The 23465-nt window shown below is 49.4% G+C and overlaps 1 non-coding gene across 1 annotated transcript; it reads right to left on the bottom strand.

Moving 5' to 3' along the window:
• Positions 1-20711: 20711 nt before the first annotated feature.
• On the bottom strand, positions 20712-20845 carry LOC128564139 (small nucleolar RNA SNORA70). The gene has a single exon (XR_008374011.1). It is a non-coding gene; the product is annotated as a small nucleolar RNA SNORA70 (small nucleolar RNA).
• Between the last annotated feature and the right edge of the window lie 2620 nt (positions 20846-23465).

Raw genomic sequence — 23465 nt, forward strand, 5'->3', positions numbered from 1 at the left:
CGAGTTTGTGGTAATTTATTATGACAGGAAATTGATCCACTATCCTTGGCCAGTGGGAGCCTCTCAGGTTTATTCCTATGTCCTCTGACATTACCCCCGTTGGCTCTTCATTAGGAAAAATTTCAAGGGTGCCGAATAAGTTGAAAGAATTTTAACTTATACCCAGCACCCGGATTCTCAAATTAACGTGTTGTTACAATTTTGCTTTATCATCTACCTACCCATCCCTGTGTCTGCCGGCAAACCCATCTCCCGTTCCTGATGGACTTCACAGTAGAGTGTAGACACCTGGGCACTCCCCCTAAGGACGTCCCTCACACCTCATTAACTATTTAACACTGGTCCAAGTGTGCCTTGAGGTAAAATTGCATTCAGTGAAACACACGGATCTGGAGTGTAAAATTCTGTGGTTCTGGCAAAGGCGTACACCCACATAACCCCAGCTGCTCCTAAACTGTGAGCATTACACACTGACCCCATCTCCATCCCCTTCCTCTGCAAAGGCAACCACTGTTCAGGCATGCTGAAATCCATGTTAGGCCTGGTCCAGAACTTCACATAAATGGAATGTGCTGTACGTATGTTTTCTTTCTCTCTTTCTTTCTTTCTCTCCCTCCCTCCCTTCTTTCCTTTTTTTTCTTTTTACAACTGCTATTTGGAAGACCATTCCGCATGTATTCTTTTGTGCTGGTTTCTTGTGACCCACATTCTATGTGGCAGAGTTTGCTCCCATGCCTTGCTGGGCAGCGACCCCCGGGAGGACTTCCAGAACTTGTCTCTCCACTTTCTTGCTGCCAGACGCTGGGCTGTGTGCCTCGTGTGGCTTGTGGGAACAGGCCTTGGTGCACAGTGTGTGAGCTTTTCGTCTCTTGGGTGTCCTAAGGTGAGGTAAATGTTTAGTTCCCGACTAAGAAACTGACAGACTTTCCCAGAGTGGCTGTGCGATTTTATACTCTCTCCAGCAACATCGGCTACCTCGGCTGCTGCATGTTGGACAGACTGTGTCCCTGTAGGAACCCCCAGGCCATCCACACATTTCCTGCCCTGGAATCTGGTATCCTTTGCAGCTCTGCGGAGACTGTAATGCAGACACGAAGGCTGCTCTCGGTTGCCGGGTTTCGTTGCCTGTAGACATCTGCAAATACCAAAGTTAGCAGCTAAACATCCTTTTTGTACACATAAAGGGGAAAAAATCACCATGTCTATGCTTTGTTCAATTCAAATTTAGGATTTCAGGAGTCTTATTTAACTTTATTTTCTTTCTTTTTTTTTTTTGTAGAGGCAGAGTCTCACTTTATCGCCCTCGGTAGAGTGCCCCGGCGTCACATAGCTCACAGCAACCTCCAACTCCTGGGCTTATGCTATTCCCTTGCCTCAGCCTCCCGAGTAGCTGGGACTACAGTGCCTGCCACAATGCCCGGCTATTTTTTTGTTGCAGTTTGGCCGGGGCTGGGTTTGAACCCACCACTCTAGGTATATGGGGCCGCGCCCTGCCCACTGAGCCACAGGTGCCGCCCTAACTTTATTTTCTTAATTTGCATCTCTTTACTTTTATGCTGAAAAATCTTTGTTTTTATAAACATTAACATGTTTATTTACTTTATTCTGTGATGTACGTATAATAGTTTCAAAATAAAAATACCAGCATCATTATAAATGAGAAGTCTGTGAATGAAGACTAAGCTGCCTTCTTCGCTGTCCAGCTTGTCCTGGAGTGTGGCCCCCGGGCAGGCACCTAATGTGCAGTCCTCTGAGGCTACGAGGATGATTATTTTTTCAGAGAAATCAATTTGACAATTTAATACACTGTTTGAAGTTCCTTTGCTTCCATTTCTTTTCAATTTCTGAGGCTTTTTTATTTGATATTTTTATAATGTGTGGGAAAATAGATACATATTATTAAGGCTTTTTAACAAATTGCATTCTTGTCTCCTCTGTCCTGTTCTCTCCCTTCATCTGCAAAGCTAACCTAGTCATTGTTTCTTTTTTTTTTTTTTTTTTTGCAAATATAAAAGAAATAACTTGCATTAGCGTTCCCCTCCTTACACTAACTGTGGCACATGAACAGTGCGGCTGCCTATCTGAGCCCAGCCTGCAGCAGGCTTCTCACAGTGCGTGGACCTCGCTGGCTCTTTTCTGCAGCCTCCAATGGGTGTGCACCTGTGTTCTCCAGCAGCGTTCAGCGATGGCCCTGGACGATAACCAGTCCTTGCTATTTCAAATAATGCCAGAGTGAGAACTGCTGTGCTCTGGCATTTTGCCTATTTGGAGTACGCCTGCAACCAGAGTCCTAGAAGCAGGTCAAAGGATAATCCATGTGCAATTTGGCAAGGTATTAACAGATATCTCTCCGTGGAGGCTGTAGAATTCTGCATTCCCACAACCACGCCAGGAAGGGCTATGTAACTCTCCCCCCAAAACAAGGAGAATCATTCTATAATTTGTTTTGAGTCTTCTAAAAGAAATCAAGAACCTCTCCTAGCCTCCCTTCAAGAGAATAATGTGGAATTTTAAAAAGTGACTTCGTAACTAGATAAAGAAAATGGAATGTGTGGAAAATGTACCCCGCTTCTTCCACCCCCACCTCTCCTCCGCCTTCCCCCTCTCTTAATGCTCCTTCCTGCCAGATTCCAATTTGACCTCTGCAGGTAACCAGCGGTCTCCTGGAAGTGTCACAGGTACAATCCTGTGCTGGTCCTGCAGGAAATTCTCTCCTACGGGCAGTGAGTGATTGGCTCATCCAGAGACACTGATGAGGGCTGGCTGCCCGGTGCCCCAATCTCCCATGGCTGCTTCAGGCAACTGAAGGCAGAAACTGGACACAGGAGACGAGTGGCGGCCATCATCAGTGCTTCACGCAGCACGTCCGACCCTCTAGCCCTCACCAGCATCCCACCTTACAGAGCTCTCACAGTGGAAAATAAGTCACCCGACTGGAACAACGAGGCACCGGACGACCAAACCTGAGTCAGCACTCTGCGGTCCTCAGGCGGACAGAGCCGAACCCGAGGCAGCGCTCGGAAGCCTTCAGGCGGACAGAGCCGAACCCGAGGCAGCGCTCGGCAGCCCTCAGGCGGACAGAGCCGAACCCGAGGCAGCGCTCGGCAGCCCTCAGGCGGACAGAGCCGAACCCGAGGCAGCACTCGGCAGTCCTTAGGCGGACAGAGCCGAACCCGAGGCAGCACTCGGCAGCCTTCAGGCGGACAGAGCCGAACGCGAGGCAGCACTCGGCAGCCTTCAGGCGGACAGAGCCGAACCCGAGGCAGCGCTCGGCAGCCCACAGGCGGACAGAGCCGAACCCGAGGCAGCGCTCGGCAGCCCTCAGGCGGACAGAGCCGAACCCGAGGCAGCACTCGGCAGCCTTCAGGCGGACAGAGCCGAACGCGAGGCAGCACTCGGAAGCCTTCAGGCGGACAGAGCCGAACCCGAGGCAGCACTCGGAAGCCTTCAGGCGGACAGAGCCGAACGCGAGGCAGCGCTCGGCAGCCCTTAGGCGGACAGAGCCGAACCCGAGGCAGCGCTCGGCACCCATCAGGCGGACAGAGCCGAACCCGGCAGCACTCGGAAGCCTTCAGAGCCTAGCTGGCGGGCGGGGGCTACTAAAGGAGGCTGAAGACTGAAACGGGAAAGTGGGGTTCTCAGACACCACGGCGGCGCACAGGTTTCCTGGGACTCCAGCCGGCAGCACATTGGGGCCCATTCTACCGCACTCTTTAAAACTGATGGCCACGTTATGGGCTCAAATAGTCAGTACTTGAAAAAAAAAAAAACCTTTACTTGAATTCGCACGTAGTCGTCTGAGTTCCGCGCCCAGCTCGCGCCTTCGAATCTGCGGGCCTTTCTACTGATGTTGAGACAAACCTTACTGCTCGTGGTATTAAGAGTTCAAGGTCCCGTGGCTGAAGGAAAGGTAAAGAGAAGGATGAAAGGGGTCTTTCAAATCAAAGTGGCATGGAAACTATATCCAAAGCTTGGTCCACAGCCTTCATCAGATCACCCATCATAAGTTTAGCCATGTTTAAATTTTGTCAGGAAAGTAAGCCAACTCTCTCTTATAAACTAATGAGTTGGTGTATATATTACTATCCCATAAGCAAAATTTTACAATGAAAGTTATAAGATCTTTGTGTGTGTGTGTTTAAATGTGTTTATGTATATGTATTATGTTATATCTTGTACCTACATGGTAGCAAATTGACTTATAGATCATGGGGGCTGATAAATTATAATAAAAAGCCCAAATATTTTCCAAGTTCATTTAAGTAAGTCTTTAATACATAAGCTGATTTTAAAATTGGTAAAATAAAAATGTCTTCAAAATTTAATTTAGACATCTTTTCATGAGTCTGTTAGTCAGACGGGCTTTTGCTGCCTCTGATAGACATTTTAAAAGCACACAAGCAGTACTTTTGATGCTTAATTTGTCTGTGAATTAAAGCTGTAAGGGCTGACTGTTGAGGCTCCTCCAAAGCCTTACACACATCTTTCAGTGGGCTGGTCTTTAGTTTTGTGCCATTAGACCCCAAAATCCAGACAAGTGACCCAGGGAGGCCTGGAGTAAATACTCAGAACCTCCCACCCTTTCCCTGGTTGTGCCTCTTGGCCATTCTGGGAGGGATCAGATCCTCAGGCATTATCCTCTTTCCTGGGCTCCCCATCGGATACATAATTAATATTGCTTGCTCCCTAGGTTTTTCACTGAAAAAGGGCTAGCTGGTAGGCTAACCAAAACTGGGGCAGAGACAAGTGCCAGGTGCAGGAAAGAGGCACAGATGGGAGTGAGTGGTGAGTGAAATCACGCGCAGCCCACGCAGTCTTTACGACTCTAACTGAAGGCCTACCACCAGATGCAGCTTCATTGCCACTCGGCACTCACTGATAGGTTTTGATATGAGTCTGAAAGGAGTTGACTTATTATGGTCTCTGTGCAGTCAGACCTCCCCGCTAATGATAATGTGTTTGCAGCTGCTCCCCAGCACTAGCGTCACTGCATCAGCCCCACCTCAGATCATCAGGCATGAGAGTCTCAGGAGGAGCCCAGCCCAGATCCCTCACATGCGTGGTTTACAGTGGGTCCACACTCCTGTGAGACTCTGACGCTGCTGATCTGGCAGGAGGTGGCGCTGGAGCCGTGATGCCAGCGAGGGGGAGCGGCTGTGAATACAGAGGAAGTTTTGCCAGCCGCTCACCTCCTGCTGGGGGGCCCACTTCCTAACAGGCCACTGAACTGGTTCCAGTCCTGACCTGGGAGTTGAGGACTGAAGCGTTTTTGTTGCCATTAATGATATTTATTTTAAAGCAGATTTCCTCTGATTTTCAGCCCAAAGCATAGTGACCCATCTGTACACTGTGAGGGAAAAGATCACACAGGAGGAGAAATTTGAAGGTGCTATAAGTCCCTGGAACACAGTATGTGCTTAGTGAAAAATATTTCCTCACATCTTATTTCAGACATTTTTCTACCCACAGCCCTCTTTCCTCAAAGTAAATTTTACATAAGGGCTTAATTCATAAATAGACAAAAGCCCAGCTAGTCTTTTGAAGTGGGACTCGGGCCATCTAAGTGCCAAGTGACTCCCAATAGCCCCCTAGGCCATGGAGACACTTGGCAAGGTCCCAGCACTGAAAGCCAGGGCTGCCCACCCCGACCCCCAGTGGGGGTCCTCACTGGGGGCAACAGTGCTGCTGGAGCAGTCACACCTGTCCAACTGCTCCAAAATGCTGCTGAGAGTGGCCACTGTTATCCTGAATAACCATTTCATGCAGGGCACTGCTGGGCAGGCCCTAACAAGGCCAGATGAGCCTAGGTGCCAACATCTGGAAACTGTTCACTTCCAAGGCCTACTGTCATAGATAAGTTGGGAGCCAAGACTCCATGGTGCCAGTCAAGGACCCAGGCATTGTGTGAACCCAGTGATGTGTAGGCTGGCTGTGAGTTTACCCTAATTGGAAACACCTTGAAGATAGAGCCACCTTGAAAACAAGACATATTTTAAACTTCTAATGAATGCATGGTGGGGTCTGTTTAATGTATGCTATGCTGATTAATAACACTGCTGATGCTGTTTTTGCTTGGAGGGCATAAAAATGACAAAGAGCAGCAGGGAGAGCAGAGAAACTTTTAGGAGATATCTTCGCTGCTTTCCAGAATCGCTGGCTTTTCTGTAAATAAAAGTGAAATTGCTGATCCCTCATCCGCTTCTCCATTTATTGGCTTAGTGACAGGCAGATGAACACCTTGGTCCGACAATACTACCACACCCAGAAAAAAGCAGATAAGGAGCTCAGGGAGGCCAGTGGGTGTTGGCACAAGCCCAGGACACTGTGCCAGAGGACCACTGATCTGGTGAGTGGAGACAGCCCCTGATCTGCTCCTGAAATTCACAGGTACCCACGCCCTGCCCTAGGGTACATGTTTGAAACTTCCTAACCAATGACTGCAGAAGCCACTTGACCTGGCCAGAGCTGTGGGTGGTGGGGCCCTGGGTGGGCCCGTGGGACTGTGGGCGAGCCCATGGGCATGGCTAAGGTGGGAGTGGGCACCTGGTATTGGTGGGGCTGGAGGGGGTCAAGGCTGCCCCCCTACAAAACTGCAAGCCCCAGTACCCCCAGTAGTGGACTTTCTCTTCCCTCTGCCTTCTCACCATCTGATGGCTGCTGGCCACCAGAAGGAAGTGTCCTGCCAAGGGAGGCCCAAGAGCTGGCTCCAGGCCAGCTTCTCATCTGGGACATTTCTGCCCTGACCCCAGCGCCTTCACCAGTCTCTGGGTGGTCAGGAGAACAGTCCTCCCACCCAGGGCTGCCATGAGGGTCCTAAGGGACCCTTTGAAAACCTGCTCCGAAGCCTGGCTGAAAAGTACAGGACGTTGCTTTCATGTGGTTGCTGTAGGCAGCTCATAGCACATTCCCAGGGCAGGCCTCCCTTTTGTGAGAAAACCCTCCAGCCCACAAGGACACCTGCTGCTCTGCCCCCGACCCACAGGCTTCTGTGTCTAGCAGGCCCTCCAGGACAGCCCACTCCCCACTGTCCCGTCCTTGGCCTCAGGACCCATCTGTGCATGAATTCTCTGTGCACAAGCAGCATTGCACAGGGACGGGCAGCATGGAGGCAGTCACGGAGAGTCAGGGGCTGAACTGAGTCCCCAGACAAGTTATGTGCTGAAGTTTTAACCTCCAGGACCTCAGAATGTCACCATGTTTGGACATAGGCTCTTTAAAGAGGTGATCCAGTTAAAATGAGGCCATTGGGCCCTAACACAACCTGACTGGTGTTGAACAAGCAAAGACAATTAAGGCGCAGGACACACAGAGGATGACCTTGTGAGGACACGGGAGAAGGCGGTCATCTACTCACCGAGGAGAGAGGCCTGAGGAGGAGCCAGCCCTGTGACACTGTGGCCTCTAGCTTTCGGCCTCCACAACAAAGAACACAAATGGTGTCGTTCATGCAGCAACATCTTTGGGACAGCAGCCCCGTGAGCTGAGTGCATGGAGCTGCAGCACGCAGCAGGGTCACCCAAGAGCACCCCACAGCCCTTCTCTGATGCTATGAGAACAGCACAGCACTGTGGACTCTGACCATAAAATCAAGGCCTCAGGCACCTGCTCCTGGCTGCAGTGGGCTGTCCAGAGCAGGAGTGGGCTGAGCGTCCAGGCTCTGCACCTACTGCCTGAGTGTAAAAGTGGCAGCCTGGCTTTGCCCCCCATCTCGAGCTGCTGTGGCTGCCTGGGAGCCCGCCATTAGGTTCCATCTCTGCTTCCAGAAGCTGGGGGCCAGTTCTGCTGTGGGCTGCCAGGAGCTCTGGCTAAGACAGAAATGGGCCCCACAATGGTTGCAGGCCGAAGACCCTCGAGGAAGTGAGGGGAGCTGGAGCTGACAGCAGAGAAAACACAGCACACGCTCAGGGTATACAGGGGGCTAAAAACGAGCTGCCGAATCCCTCACACTCACCTGGCACAAATGTCCATGGAAGGCCAGGCTCTGGGCAGGAGCCAAAACCACAGGTGAGGTGGCTATTCCCAACAGCACTAGAGACTTAAGGACAGAGAATGACAAACCTCAAGTCCAAAATCTAGTTCCAGGTACAGCCTAAAAGCCAGGGACTCCTGCGGTTTAACTGAAAGGATCTTTGATTCTGCTTGGACAGCAGAGAGAGCTGAAAGCCATGCTGAGCAGGGTCAGGAGAATGCTGGTTTTAAATGTCAGCTGAACTCCACCCTGCCAGGAGCTCAGTATGCAAGTTAGAATGACCAGGCACTAGGGGGACAGGCTGGGAGCCTCTGGAGGTCTCCTGAACACCCCCAGCCTGCCTTCCAGCCATATCAGCCTCCTCTTGCATCTGCCAAGGCTGCTTCAGCCCTGCTTAGAGTCCCAGTAGTGCCTGATCTCAGGGTAACAGGCAAGAAGCCAGCGTGGCCCGTGGCTGCCCCACAACCCCACGTCTCCAGCTCATGTCTGACTACAGCTAGAAGATCACACCCCAGGTAACAAAGCATATGCAGAGAGGAGGCTATCTGGCAAGAGTCACAAGAGCTTGTTTTACATCAGCAAAAATCTGTTGAATGTGTGTGGGAAGGGGCAGGACATTGCTTCAGACCTGTGGTTTTCATCTGGTGTGCCATGAGAGGACTTAGGAGTGCCACAAAAATTTTTAAAGATCATTAATTAAATTATTTAGTAACACTCCCGCAGCTGGCACGATTTGCTCACCTTGGTGACAGAGCCCGGAATCAACTACCACGTGGAGCTGAGATGCTGGGAACATGCATCTCAGGTAAGGAAGGAGCCCCACGAGAGGTCAGCCCTCGGAGGCCCCTGAGCTGGAGACAGAGGCAGACTCTGCAGTCCCCAAGTTGCCATCAGCTCACAAGACAGCAGGGTCTCCTGAGAGTTTCCTCTCAGCCCCCACTGGGCCTGCTGCCAGCCCTCAGAAAGAGCCCAGACCTCTCAGGGGAGCTGAGTGTGCGGTCCATAGTGAGGGAGAACAAGGTGAGCTATGAGGCTATAACCTCCCCCTCGGTAACCTCCCCTATCCCAAGGTGCAATAGATATACTTATAGCTTGTGGGACCCCTCGGGGCCTCCCCAGGCCTTGGGGGATGATCTGTGGGACATGTGCACATGCCCACAGTCTGGCAGTCAGCAGGAAAGCCGGCCTCAGCCAGCACTCTCAGCCCCACCAAGAGATGGGAGTACAGTCAGGGACCATACAAAGGTGGTCTGCATGCCAAAGGACCCTTTATCAGAAGTGCAGGTTGCCTAAAGCCCAAGGAAGGATGGCTCAGAGTGGAGCGGGTTACCCAAGCAAGCCTCCCTGCCCCCACACCTTCCCTTCTCCTGAGGCCACTCCCAAGCCCAGAGGTGGTGGGCCTAGTGCCCCCAGCTCAGCAGTTTAATGGTGGGGGGGGTGTCTTTGACCTCCCATGGTCCTGACCAAACTTGGGTTCCATTCCCCAAGGGTAGCTCTGACCAGCTCCTCACTGCACTACCTCTGCACATTCACAGAATTCAGACTCATTCCCTCAAAGGGTGTGATGGAGATGGGGGCCCTTTCCCACCTGGCCACAAAGGGGCTTTAGGGAAAGAGCAGCAGGAGCTTGGGGCCAGCAGCAGGGCAGGGTCTTTCTGGGCCCCAGGAGGAAGGATGGGCACACCTGTGAGTGAGAAGCTTGCTCCTGGCCAGATGTGCCCTGAGGGTACTCAGAAGCACCTGTGCCCCGGGCCTTGGGACCAGGCAGGGAGGGCTGACAGTGAGAGCTAAGAGGGGCCCTCATGGCGATGATGTGCCAGTCACTGGGCCAACTGCTTTATATGCGTGGATCTCACCAGCCCCCACCCTCAGAGCAAGGCAGTTGGTCATCCCATTTCACAGGTGCCCTGACTAAGAGAGACACTCCAACCTGCCCAAGGTCACAATGGGAAAGGCAGTCTCCGCTCCAGATCTCTAACCTTCCTCTGTGAGCATCTGTTTGCTGTGGGCCCAGTCTCTGTCCCATCAAAACCCCATTAAATGTCACCAAACTCAAATGAAGAAAATGTTGCCAATCCTGTCCTGTAGGCCAGGAAATGGGGCCACAGAGGTGCAGTTCTCGCCAGGGACCACAGCTGGCAAGTGGAGGTGGGTGCCGCTCCAGCCTCTCATCCTCCCTGGGGGGCCAAGGGACATTTTGGCAGAGGGACCCCAGGCCTGATCAAGCACCAAGGCCCTTTGGCTCTGCCACCGAAAATGAGCAAGATAGAGACCTAAAAATAGACCTGCCATTCGATCCTATAATTCCTTTACTAGGTTTATACCAAGAAGACCAAAAGTCACAATATAACAAAGACATCTGTACCAGAATGTTTATTGCAGCCCAATTCATAATTGCTAAGTCATGGAAGAAGCCCAAGTGCCCATCGACCCACGAATGGACTAGCAAATTGTGGTACATGTATACCACGGAATATTATGCAGCCTTAAAGAAAGATGGAGACTTTACCTCTTTCATGTTTACATGGATGGAGCTGGAACATATTCTTCTTAGCAAAGTATCTCAGGAATGGAAGAAAAAGTATCCAATGTACTCAGCCCTACTATGAAGCTAAATTATAGCTTTCACATGAAGACTATAACCCAACTATAGCACAAGACTATGGGGAAAGGGCCAAGGAAGGGGAAGGGAGGGGGAGGTTTTGGTGGAGGGAGGGTAATGGGAGGGGCCACATCTATGGTGCATCTTAGAATGGGTACAGGCAATTGCACTAATGTACACAGCTATGATTTAACAATAAAAAAATAAAAATAAGAAAATAATAATAAAAAAAAAAGGAAGAGAAAAAAAATGAGCAAGATAGGCTCAGCGCCCTAGTTAGGGCACCAGCCACACAAACCAAGGCAGGTGGATTTGAACCTGGCCCAGGCCTGCTAAATAGCAATGACAATTGCAACAACAACAACAAAAAAAAAAAATAGCCGGGCGCATGGCACGTGCCAGTAGTCCCAGCAACTTGGGAGGCTGAGGCAAGAAAATCACTTAAACCCAAGAGTTTGAGGTTACTGTGAGCTGTGATGCCATGGCACTCTACTGAGGGCAACATAGTGAGACTCCATCTCACAAAAAAAAAAAAATGAACAAACAAAATGAGCAAGACAGCACCATACATGGGGGCTGTGGGGACTGTAGACTCCCAGGCCCCGGTTCCTCCCGGGAGTTGAGCCCCGAAGTGAATAGGCACCAGAAGAGAGCTGAGGGCTGAGGGCAGTCAGGAGGGAGGTGCCCGGTGGGCAAGAGCGGGGGTAGCATCTGGCCTAGGTTGGGGAGATCCAGGGGCTGGTGTGCACCCCCATCCCTGTCCTGGCCACAGTGAGGAAGTGAGCCAAGAAGGGCAAGAATCCTTTGGTAAACACCTGGAGGTGGCACACGGAGCCTACCTGCCTTCCTGCCATAGGAAAGGTAGCTTATGGTAGCCCTGCAGCCCTGCCTTATCACTGCCCATAGTGAGATGGGATAAAATCCTGTCACTCTCACCCCCCTCTTTGGTTTTTTTTTTTTTTTTTTGGAGACAGAGCCTCAAGCTGTTGCCCTGGGTAGAGTGCTGTGGCATCACAGCTCACAGCAACCTCCAACTCCTGGGCTTAAGCGATTCTCCTGCCTCTGCCTCCCAAGTAGCTGGGACTACAAGCACCCACCACAACGCCTGGCTATTTTTTGGTTGTAGCCATCATTGTTGTTTGGCGGACCCAGGCTGAATTCGAACCCGCCAGCTCAGGTGTATGTGGCTGGCACCTTAGCCGCTGGAGCCACAGGTGCCGAGCCTCTCACCCCCTCTTTACCTTCCCTATTTCTTGCTTCACCCCTTCTTCTCCTTAATTCTTGCTAAACTGGCTTGCTAGATCAGCAAAACACAATCAGTAGAGAGGGGGGAGGGATAGGGCAAACAATAGTTTAGGGAAGTTACTAATACTTAACAATAGTTTAAGAGTAGGTAAAATAAAATTGCTATCTGAATTTCAGAATCTCTTGGCATGTCTGGAAAGTTCTCTTTCATAGTATCATGGTGAAGAGCCTCTGTGCCTTGTGAAGCCACTTTGTCACCTTCAGGGATTCCTATGAGGTGAATATTAGTTTTCTTTTTTTTTTTTTTTTTTGTGGTTTTTTTGGCCGGGGCTGGGTTTGAACCCGCCACCTCCGGCATATGGGACCAGCGCGCCCTACTCCTTGAGCCACAGGTGCCGCCCTGAATATTAGTTTTCTTCTAATTATCCCAGAGCTCTTTGAGAGAATGATCCATTTTTGCTCTCCATTTCTCTTCCTCTTTGAGAGTTTGGGAGTGTTCAAAAGCTTTGTCTTCAGTGTCAGAAATCCTTTCTTCTGCTTGCTCCATTCTGTTACTGAAGGATTCTACTGTATTTTTCAGATCTTTGAGGGCTGCAAATTCTTGTCTCAATGTGTCAGAATCTTTGGTGATTTTGTCTTTGAATTCGTTGAATTCTTGAGACAACTTTTGAAATGCTCCTTGAATTTCTAATTCCAACTTTTCCTCTATTTTATTAATCTTGTTTGCAATCCAAATTCTGAATTCAATTTCCGACATCTCAGCCATCTGAGATAGATAACAAAGATTAATAATAAATGATAAACAGTAAAAAGCATTAGACTTCAGTGTGATTTTAAGATAAGTGTGTAAGAAATTATAATAAACTGTTTACTATTTAATGCAATATTAAAAGAGGCAGAAGGGAAAAAGAGAAGTAAAGGTAAAAGCACCAAGAAGTCTGGCTGGGGGCGGCCCCTGTGGCTCAAAGGAGCAGGGCGCCAGCCCCATATGCCAGAGGTGGTGGGTTCAAACCCAGCCCCAGCCAAAAACTGAAAAAAAAAAAAAAAAATAGTGTGCTACATATGATACAATAAAGTAAAGTACTTTAAAAAATAAAAAAGAAGAAGAAGAAGTCTGGCTGCAGAAGCGGACCCTCTCTTTTCCTATTTACTCTCCACAACCTCACCATACTAAGGGGCCCAACAAGCCCAACCAGACCTGATGGTTAGAAAGATATTATTAGAAAAAAATGACTGGCGGTGCCTGTGGCTCAAAGGAGTAGAGCACCGGCCCCATATGCCAGAGGTGGTGGGTTCAAACCCAGCCCCAGCCAAAAACTGCAAAAAAAAAAAAAAAAAAAAGAAATGACTAAGACCAATGTGACTGAATATCTGTCTGTGATTATTTTTACTGTACACCCTGTAAACGTTTAAACAATACCTGCTTCAGCAATTTTCTGATCACACAATCTCACCCCAATATTGTATCAGCCTACCTTATGTAAACTGACCCATACCGGTGGTCTGGGCTGCTCCCCGTACTGAGGGGACAGCCAGCCAATCGGTCTTTTTAGTAAAGGCTCCCTATTGGCATTATATTGATTGGCTTTGAGTCTTGATATCTTGCATCCATCTTATAACATTAGCTCTGACTCAGGATGGAAAGAGTGACTTCCTCCTTCCACACAGCTGCAGAGTATCTCTGCATGAGTATTTTTAGAGTCTTTCTAAACATGTCAGCACCACGGAGATGGATTTCTAATGGGATAAAATAATGATCCGTACAATATGTTTCTCGCCCTGTGTTTTTGGGGTGGGGGGGTGTTAAAGCCAAGCCTCAAACCTTCAGCCAGGCCGAAGTCCCTAAGCAGGGAGAGGGTGCAGGAGGGGTTTGTGGAGAAAAGCCCCCGGGGAGGGGTGACACTGCGCAGGAAGGGGACAGGAAGGGCCCTGCTGTGCTGGTGCCACACAGATGTCAGCCACCCTCCCTGGTGGGAGCTTGGTGGGAAGAGGGGAGGGGAGACCCTCAGAGTTCACCTTGGTGGGAGAGGGTGTCTGAGCACTGGAGAAATACGTTGAGAGCTCCTGGGTGTGGACCAGCATGGAAGGTAGGGCAGATGCATGAAGGGTGCCCACGTAGGAAAAGGACTAACCCCTAAAGGGTTCCTGGGGGTGAATGGGAGTGCAGGGGGGCCTCCATGAGCCCTTGGACTGCTCCCTCTGGCATGCCTATGTCTGAACAGGCTGAATTCCCAGGGAAGAAAGGGGCTTGTGCCTCAGCCAGCAGCCTGCCTGACCAGACACTTTCCCCGCCTACCTAGGCAAGGAAGATCTGAACTCTACTCTAAAAAGGAAGCCCCTCCCTCTGCCAGACCAGGTCAGCTGCAAAGAGGGTGGGGAGGAGCCAAAGCAGGGAGATGGCTGTGAGGGCCGGCACACCTGTAGCCCACATGGGCCCCAAAAGGCCCCACTCTCCCAATATGATGCCAGACTCTTTCCCCTTAGTCAGAAGCATTTTCTCACAGGAAACCTCTATCCCCACTGACCCCCCAGCCCCAAGATGCCCTCTTCCAGAATGTCTCCCTGATATTCCTACTCCAACCTCAAAGACCAGCTGCCTCCATGGGGACTGGGTCTGCCTCATCTTGCTGTTCCAGAGGCCAACATGGGGGAAGGTTCAGGGTAGAAGCCTGGGGCCCAGGTCAGGGCTATGCAGTCCCCCAAGGACAGCACAGACATGGCCCCTCAGAATGATTGCCAGCACTAATCTGCCCACCAAGTTCCTCCCTCACCATCTCAGCCATTGCCAGGCAGGAAGAAGTGTAGATGGCTGGATGTGCCCTGTCCACAGCCAGCATGGAACTCTGAGCCCAAGCTGCACTGCCAGAAAGAGAAACATGATTCATGCAGGTCCCCAGGAAGGAAGGGACCCAGAGACCAGCAGTGTCCAGAGGGCCACCCACAGGAGCCACCCCAGCTGAGCAGGGCACAGCAGGAAAGGCCAGGCCCTTGAGGCACAAGCAATGTGGGCAGGGAGTTAGAGTGACTGGACTGCCTTGGAGGGGTGCCTTGGGGTGTGGGCATAGCCTAGGGAGGAGGCATGGGCCCAGAAAGGAAGTCAAACTGATGCAGGATTCCCCCATTCTCTAGGCCCAGGTGAGCTCAGAAATCAGACCCCTATTTCCAGACACAAACAGGCTGCCCTTTCTAGGCCACACCCTCTGGGCTCTAACAAGGTCAGGAACAAAGCAACCTGAGACTTTTGGGGGGTTGTTCTATCTCGAGTAGGGAGCACATACCCTAATCCCTTCCCTGAGACAAAAACTGCAAAGACAAAAAATGCAAAGGGAATGCATTCAACTTTGAAAGGATATTTTCCACCTCCCAAATCCTACCCAAAATATAATTCTCCAGACAAAGGACCCTAGACAAAGGACCCAGAGGAACTTCCGACTTGGATCTTCCTCTTTGCCAGAAGCTCTGGTACTTTTTACTCCTTCTATATTCCTTTCTTTCTAATAAAATCCTATCTTACCAGTGATCTGTGGTCCATGGGTTTATTTTTTGAGTCCCCGAAACCAAGGACCTACTGAAGAAAGAAATTCCGGTAACATATTTTGGGGCCATCGTCCAGGATTGAAGATCTGTGCTAAGCAATGGGACCACTCACCTCTATCCTGTTTTTCTCAATAATCATGATAATGGAGACTAATAATTTGGATGCCCATTGGCCCCTAAAAGTGCATAGTGCGGTGGCCAACTTCCAGGTCATGGGCAAGAAGCTGTTGGGGAATGAACTTTCTAATTCCCCCTGGCTCCAAAAGAAAAGAGCAGGAGCGAATGTTAGAAGGCTTGAGAGCCAAGCAAAGAGTAGTGCCCAGCGGTTCAGGGGTTCCTAGTAATGATTCTGACCTCATGGCAGGGCCTTCTGAAAAGCATGTTCTCTCAGCTTTTTTACTATCCCCTCAGGTCTTCCTGGGTTCCAAACTTCTATTTATCTCTATAAACTCCTGCCTCTTTCTCTCCTTGTGGTTTGCATGCTTTGTTTGAATGTCAATAAAGGATTGGTACTAGCTCTTTCTGGTATTTTTCAGTCAAAAGGTCCTTTTCATTGCCTTTTGCTCCAAAATTAAGTTGAATTGCTTGTCCACGTGTTTGAGAAAAAGCAGAATTGTGTAACAATTAGTGGCCAAGAAGCCGGCTCCAAACAAAGGGCAAAGTGGCAAAGGGAAACCAGGGCAATTACCCAAGGAAAGAATGGTCCTAAACCCTAGGCTAAATTTCAGTCTCTCTTTTTTTTTTATAGAGACAGAGTCTCACTTTATTGCCCTCTGTAGAGTACTATAGCATCACAGCTCACAGCAATCTCCAACTCCTGGGCTTAGGCGATTCTCTTGCCTCAGCCTCCTGAATAGCTGGGACTACAGGCGCCCGCCACAACGCCCGGCTATTTTTTTGTTGCAGTTTGGCTGGGGCCAGGTTTGAACTCGCCACCCTTAGTATATGGGGCTGGCGCCCTACCCACTGAGCCACAGGCACCACCCTAAATTTCAGTCTCTTAAAAAGAAAAAAAGGAAAGAAAGAAAATCTTTAAAATGAAGTGGCACCTGTGACTCAGTGGGTAGGACGCCAGCCCCATATACCAAGGGTGGCGGGTTCAAACCCGGCCCCTGCCAAACTGCAACAAAAAATAGCCAGGCATTGTGGTGGGCGCCTGTAGTCCCAGCTACTCAGAAGGCTGAGGGAGGAGAATCGCCTAAGCCCAGGAGTTGGAGGTTGCTGTAAGCTGTGACACCACAGCACTCTACTGAGGGCAATAAAGTGAGAATTTGTCTCAAAAAAAAAAACTTTTAAAATGAAGAAAGGGCAAAAAAGAAAAAAGAAAAAAAATGAAGAAAGGGCTTGGTGGTTATTGCACCAGCCACATACACCCAGGCTGACGGATTCGAACCCAGCCCAGGTCAGCTAAACAACAATGACAACTGCAACAAGAAAATAGCTGGCATTGTGGCGGGGCACCTGTAGTCCAAGCTACTTGGGAAGCTGAGGCAAGAGAATCACTTAAGCCCAAGAGTTTGAGGTTGCTGTGAGCTGTGATGCCACAGCCCTCTACCAAGGGTGACAGTGAGACTCTGTCCAAAAATAAATAAATATGAAGAAAGGGGGCCAGATGCAGTGGCTCACACCTGTAATCCTAGCACTCTGGGTGACCACTGAAAGGTTATGGAGCAAAATATAAAAGATTATTCTGAGGCGCAAGACAAAAGAAAAATGAAGGCCCTGTTTGTGCAATTAAAATGGCTTTATTCCACCCAGGTGAAGGTGGGGTGAGATTTCCAACCAGGAGGAAATTCACACATGGATAATGGTGAACTGGGGGCAGGGGGGTTAAAGGTCAGGAAGGTGACATTAAGGGGTCGGGACATTCCCTTTCCTGTGTTGGACATCTGTTTTAAGGGTAGGGGTCAGCCCATTTACCTTTCCCAAGTGGGACATCTGGTGGGGTAGGGTAGGGGGTTGACCCATTCAGCTTTCTTAGGTGGGACATCCGGTGGAATAGGGTAGGGGGTTGATTCTTTTGGCAGATCCACCCTGTTTGGGCAAGGTTTGACCCTATCATTCCAATCTTTTTTGTCTATTATAAGGAGGTGGGATGATAGGTGTGGTAGCTCTTTGACTAATTCCTGCAGGAGGAGGGGCTGTATGGCCTGCCTGTAAAGAGAATGGGAAGGAGGAGGGGACTGGGGTAAGGGAGTGGCATTTACAGGAATTCTTTGGCTTTTTCAGTCTGAACTGGTTGGTATCCACTAAGGCAAGAATATGAGGAGCTATTTTCTGGTGAGTGGTTAATAAATCAAGACATAGGGTGGAGGGCTACTGGTTCAAAACTGAGAATGAGAAAAAAATCATAATTAGTGACCTTATCAGATAATAACCAAAGAGGAAGATGGGCAGTGAGAGGCAGGAACCAGCTGGAGTTGCCACGGCCACCAGCAATCCTTAGAGGATATCTAATAACCATTACCAAGATCTCTGCCCATTTTTAGAGGATTTTTACTAGGTGGCAACATGGATGAAGTTGCTCCTGTGTTTGTTAGAAGAGAAAAGATCAGCTGACCTTCTACAAGCAAAAATACCTAGAGCTCAATTTCCAGGATGGCGTCCAGGAAGCATTCTGATTTTCCAGGGGTAGTCCATCTTTTGCAGGTAGGCTCAGGAGGGAATTTCAGTCACGTTCTAAGAGTGTCTACACCACATCTTCAGAAAGTCCTGGGCAGCCAGACCTCTGCAGGCTGGACACCGTTTGGCAGGGGTGGATTTGGGGCACTGCTTTGCCTAGAAGCCTGGTTTGCTGCACTTTAAGCAGGATCCTAAGGAAGATTTTGGTTTGGGGGGATACCTTGTGGAGTTTTAAGAAGCAGCCAGCTTTGCTTAGTGCCAGAAGACAATACTGGAGCCACACCTTGAAGGCCAGATCAATGAGATGTCACTGGGAGGTCTGAGGGCCCTGGGGAAATTCCACCATTTTTTTTTCTACCGTGTTTGGTGGAGGGCGGGTAGGGGGCAGTGGAGAGAGGGATGCTGTATTGTTTAAGGGAAGGATATGGACATGGGGGTTGGAGGACAATGAGAATGGGTGACTGACGAGAGGTTACAGATGGAAGAGAGGTATCCCACACAGAGAAACTTCCCGGGTGTTCTGATCAAGAGAATGCAGGGATTGTAGGAGGGGGCGTTGGAGAGGAGCGATAGGGGCTATGGAAGGGTCTCAGGAGAAGCCAGGAGAATCTGAGAGGGTTCACAGGATAAACACATGGAAGGAATGTTTCAGAGTATGAGAAATGCCTGGATATAAGGGATCTCTGACCATTTGCTTAATTTTTGACAGTAATTATTGAGATCAGTGAGAGTTGAGAGATTGAAAGTGCCCTGTTGAGGCCACTGCAAGCCACTGTCAAGCTTGTCCGTAGACCAGGCAGTATCACAGAAAAAAAGGAGATGTTTTGGTTTGAGGTCAGGATAGAGCTTTAGAGGCTTGAGATTAGTCAAAAGGCAGTTTAGAAGTGAAGAAGAGGGAATGTGTGACTCTGGAGGTAAAAGGCAGCTTAGAGGTGAATAAGGGAGAATCTCTGTCAGAGTAGTGCCCATATCAGAAACTGGAGGTAGGCAAGAAATGAGATTGAAAGGCAGATTGTAGGCTGTGTGCCCATAGCTCAGTAGCCACATGCACTGGGGCTGGTGGGTTCAAACCCAGCCAGGGCCTGCTAAACAAACAAAAAAATAGCCAAGCACTGTGGCAGGTGCCTGTAGTCCCAGCTACTAGGGAGGGTGAGACAAGAGAATCACCTGAGTCCAAGAGTTTGAGGTTGCTGTGAGCTGTGATGCCATGGCACTTTACCAAGGGCGAAAAAGTGAACTCTGTCTCAAGGGAAAAAAAGAGAGAGAGAATGTAGGAGGAAGAAGAAGAAAGTCAGACCAAGTGGAAAAAATGGTGATCCAGGCCGGGTGTGGTGGCTCACACCTGTAGTCCCAGCGCTATGGGAGGCCGAGGCAGGTGGATTGTCTGAGCTCAGAGGTTTGAGACCAGTATGAGCAGCAGTGAGCCAGAGTAAGACCCCGTCTCTACTAACAACATCAAAAACAGTCAGACGTGGTGGTGGGCGTCTGTAATCCCAGCTACTGGGGAGGCAATGGGAAAGAGCACCGCCAGAGGAAGAAGAAAATAAACAAAGAAAAAGAATACTTCAAACGAAGAAGAATGAACAAGCAAGCTGAAATTAAAAATAAAAATAAAATGGTGATCCAGACCTCTGGGAGAGCACTGGACGGTGAGCTTGCCTATCAAAAATGGTCCAATCCACAGTAGAGCAATGGACGAGCCTGGCTTGTTAAGGCTGGCGGTGGGAGATTACCCAGACTCTCTGAGTACCGACATTGGTCAAAAAAGGGGCTGGCCTCTGCACAGGACCTTAACCAGCCAGAGGGGTCTAGGCCCACAGTAGGGCACTAGAGGGGTGAGGCTGGGGAACAAACCGGAGCCCAGGCCTACAAGAGAGTGTCCCCAAACACCAGGCAGCACCACCTGCTGGGCAAGCCAGCCCCTGTCCAGAATGCAAGGGGGACCACTAGAGGGCAGCCTGTCCTCAGAGGCGAAGGCCTCCTGGGGCAGTGACCCCATCAGCCCCCAAACTGGACAGAGGGTGCCCAGGGCAGATTCTTAAGGCTCCAGCTTGTGTCATCACCCCTCAAGAGACCCAGGTTTGCCTCATAGTGGAGGGCCAGAAGACAGAATTTCTTCTGGACACTGGAGCAACCTTTTCTGTACTCCTCTCTAACCCTGGTCTTCTATCCCCCAAATCTGAAAGCCAGTAACCAAATTCTTCTCTCATCCTTTAGGCTGCAATTGGAGTGACTGGCTATTCTCTCATGCCTTCCTAATCATGCCTGAAAGTCCTGCTCCCATTTTAGAAAGGGACATACTAACTAAAGCAGAAACAGGAGTAAGATTTATTCTTGGTAGGCGCAATTGATATGCAACACACTGTAAGTGCTCATGAGTGCAGGGCCCACCACTTGTCCAGGGGGCCACAACTGAGGGTGTATTTGACCCCACAGCCATCTGGGATGAGCCACTTCTCGGCCACCATGTCTTCAAATTCAACTGAGTTAAACTTGGTAAAACCCCATTTCTTGGAGATGCAAATCTTCTGACAGCCAGGGAACTTGAACTTGGTCCTGTGAAGGGCCTCAATCACATGCTCCTTGTTCTGTAGTTTGGTGCAGATGGACATAATGATTTGGCCAATATGAACCCGGCCACAGTGCCCTGGGGCTTTCCCAAGGCACCAGACATACCTGTCTGGAGCCTAGATTAGGAACAGCACAAGGTCTAACACATGAACATGTATTGGAAAGGAATGTCTCCAAGGTCCCTTAGAGCAACCTACACCACCAACAGGCTGCAAACACTACCAAGGAGGCTGCTGTTTGCAGCCACTGCACACCAGTCCCCTATGAGGAAAGGAGCGGGAACAACCATATATATGAATATAGGACAAGAACCTATACTATGCTTTCCCTTATTAGAGACAGAAATTAACCCAAAAGTATAGGCTAGCAAGGGACAGGTAGAAAGAGCAACATATGCTCAACTAGTCCAAATTAAGTTTAAAAATCCCGCCATCTATCCCAATCAAAAACAATACCCTTGGCCAAGCCTGGTGGCTCACACCTATAATCCTAGCACTCTGGGAGGCCGAGGAGGGTGGACTGCCTGAGCTCACAGGCTCCAGACCAGCCTGAGCAAGAGCAAGACCCTGTCTCTAAAACTAGCTGGGCGTTGTGGCAAGCACCTATAGTCCCAGCTACTTGGGAAGCTGAGGCAAGAGAATAAATTGAGCCCAAGACTTTGAGGCTGTTGTGAGCTATGAGGCTCACAAAGGTGACCAACTGAGACTATCTCAAAAAAAAAAAAAAAAGCACACAATACCCTCTAAAAGCAGAGCTAGTCCCCATAATACAGAATCTAAAGTGACAGAAATTATTAATACCTTGCAACAGTCCATGTAACACTCCTAAGAGTGCCAAAGCCAAATGGGACTTGGAGACTAGTACAAGACCTCCGCGTTATAAATGAAGCAGTCATTCCTCTCCATCCTGTAGTTCCCAATCTGTATATTTTATTATCTCAAATCCCTGAAAGAGCTTCCTGTGTCACAGTCCTGGACTTAAAAGATGCCTTCTTCTAAGCCCAAGTGCCCATTGACCCACGAATGGACTAGCAAATTGTGGTACATGTATACCATGGAATATTATGCAGCCTTAAAGAAAGATGGAGACTTTAACTCTTTCATATTTACATGGATGGAGATGGAACATATTCTTCTTAGCAAAGTATCTTAGGAATAGAAGAAAAAGTATCCAATGTACTCAGCCCTACTATGAAGCTAAATTATAGCTTTCACATGAAGACTATAACCCAACTATAGCACAAGACTATGAGGAAAGGGCCAAGGAAGGGGAAGGGAGGGGGGAGGTTAGGGTAGAGAGAGAGTAACAGGTGGGGCCACACCTACGGTGCATATTAGAATAGGTACAGGCGGGGCGGCGCCTGTGGCTCAGTTGGTAAAGGCACCGGCCCCATATACCGAGGGTGGCAGGTTCAAACCCGGCCCCGGCTGAACTGCAACCAAAAAATAGCTGGGCGTTGTGGCGGGCGCCTGTAGTCCCAGCTACTCGGGAGGCTAAGGCAAGAGAATCGCTGAAGCCCAGGAGTTGGAGGTTGCTGTGAGCTGTGTGATGCCACGGCACTCTACCGAGGGCTATAAAGTGAAACTCTGTCTCTACAAAAAAAAAAAAAGATGGGCGGCGCCTGTGGCTCAGTGGGTAAGGCGCCGGCCCCATATGCCGAGGGTGACGGGTTCAAACCCAGCCCGGGCCAAACTGCAACCAAAAAATAGCCGGACGTTGTGGTGTGCGCCTGTAGTCCCAGCTGCTCGGGAGGCTGAGGCAAGAGAATCGCTTAAGCCCAGGAGTTGGAGGATGCTGTGAGCTGTGTGAGGCCACGGCACTCTACCGAGGGCCATAAAGCGAGACTCTGTCTCTACAAAAAAAAAAAAAGAATAGGTACAGGCGAAACTTACTAAAGGCAGAATACAAATGTCTACATACGATAACTAAGAAAATGCCATGCAGGCTACGTTGAACAGTTTGATGAGAATATTTCAGATTGTATATGAAACCCGCACATTGTACCCCTTGATTGCACTAACGTACACAGCTATGATTTAACAATAAAAATAAAAATAAAAAGATGCCTTCTTCTGCATTCCTCTTCATGAGAATTCCCAATACCTTTTTCTTTTGAAGACCCCTCTGACTCTAACACCCAGCTTACATGGACTGTATTACCCCAGGGATTTAGGGACAGCCCTCACTTATTTGGACAAGCCTTAACCCAAGACTTGAGTCACTTCTCATGCCCCACAGTGACCCTTATTCAGTATGTAGATGACATTCTTTTGTGAGCACCAGATGCAGAGAAATGCCACAACGATACTCAAGCCCTACTAAACTGTCTAGCTGATTGCGGGTACAAAGTTTCCAAGGCTAAAGGCCAATTATGTGTGCCTGAAGTGCACTATTTGGGTCTCCAACTTTCACAGGGAAAGAAAGCCTTGGGTAAAGAAAGAATAGAACCTATATTGGCTCACCCTAAACCTTGGACTCTCAGACAGGCTTCTGCAGACTCTGGATTCCTGGATATAGTGAAATAGCTAGTCCACTCTATTTTTTTTTTTTCTTTTTTTGAGACAGAGCTCCAAGCTGTCACCCTGGGTAGAGTGCTGTGGCATCACAGCTCATAGCAACCTCCAACTCCTGGGCTCAAGAAATTCTCCTGCCTCCACCTCCCAAGTAGCTGTGACTACAGGCACCCACCACAACGCCCGGCCATTTTTATTTATTAATTTTTTTTTTTTTTGGTTGCAGCCGTCATTGTTGTTTGGTGGGCCCAGGCTGGATTTGAACCTGCCAGCTTAGGTGTATGTGGCTGGCGCCTTAGCCTCTTGAGCCACAGGCGCTGAGCCTCCACTCTATTTTTTAATTAAAAATGCTCAAAAAGCATTTTTTTTTTTAGATGCCTGGTCACTCTATAATGGGAACTAGAGG

Source organism: Nycticebus coucang, chromosome 13, assembly GCF_027406575.1.
Source record: "Nycticebus coucang isolate mNycCou1 chromosome 13, mNycCou1.pri, whole genome shotgun sequence".
Classification (NCBI taxonomy): domain Eukaryota; kingdom Metazoa; phylum Chordata; class Mammalia; order Primates; family Lorisidae; genus Nycticebus; species Nycticebus coucang.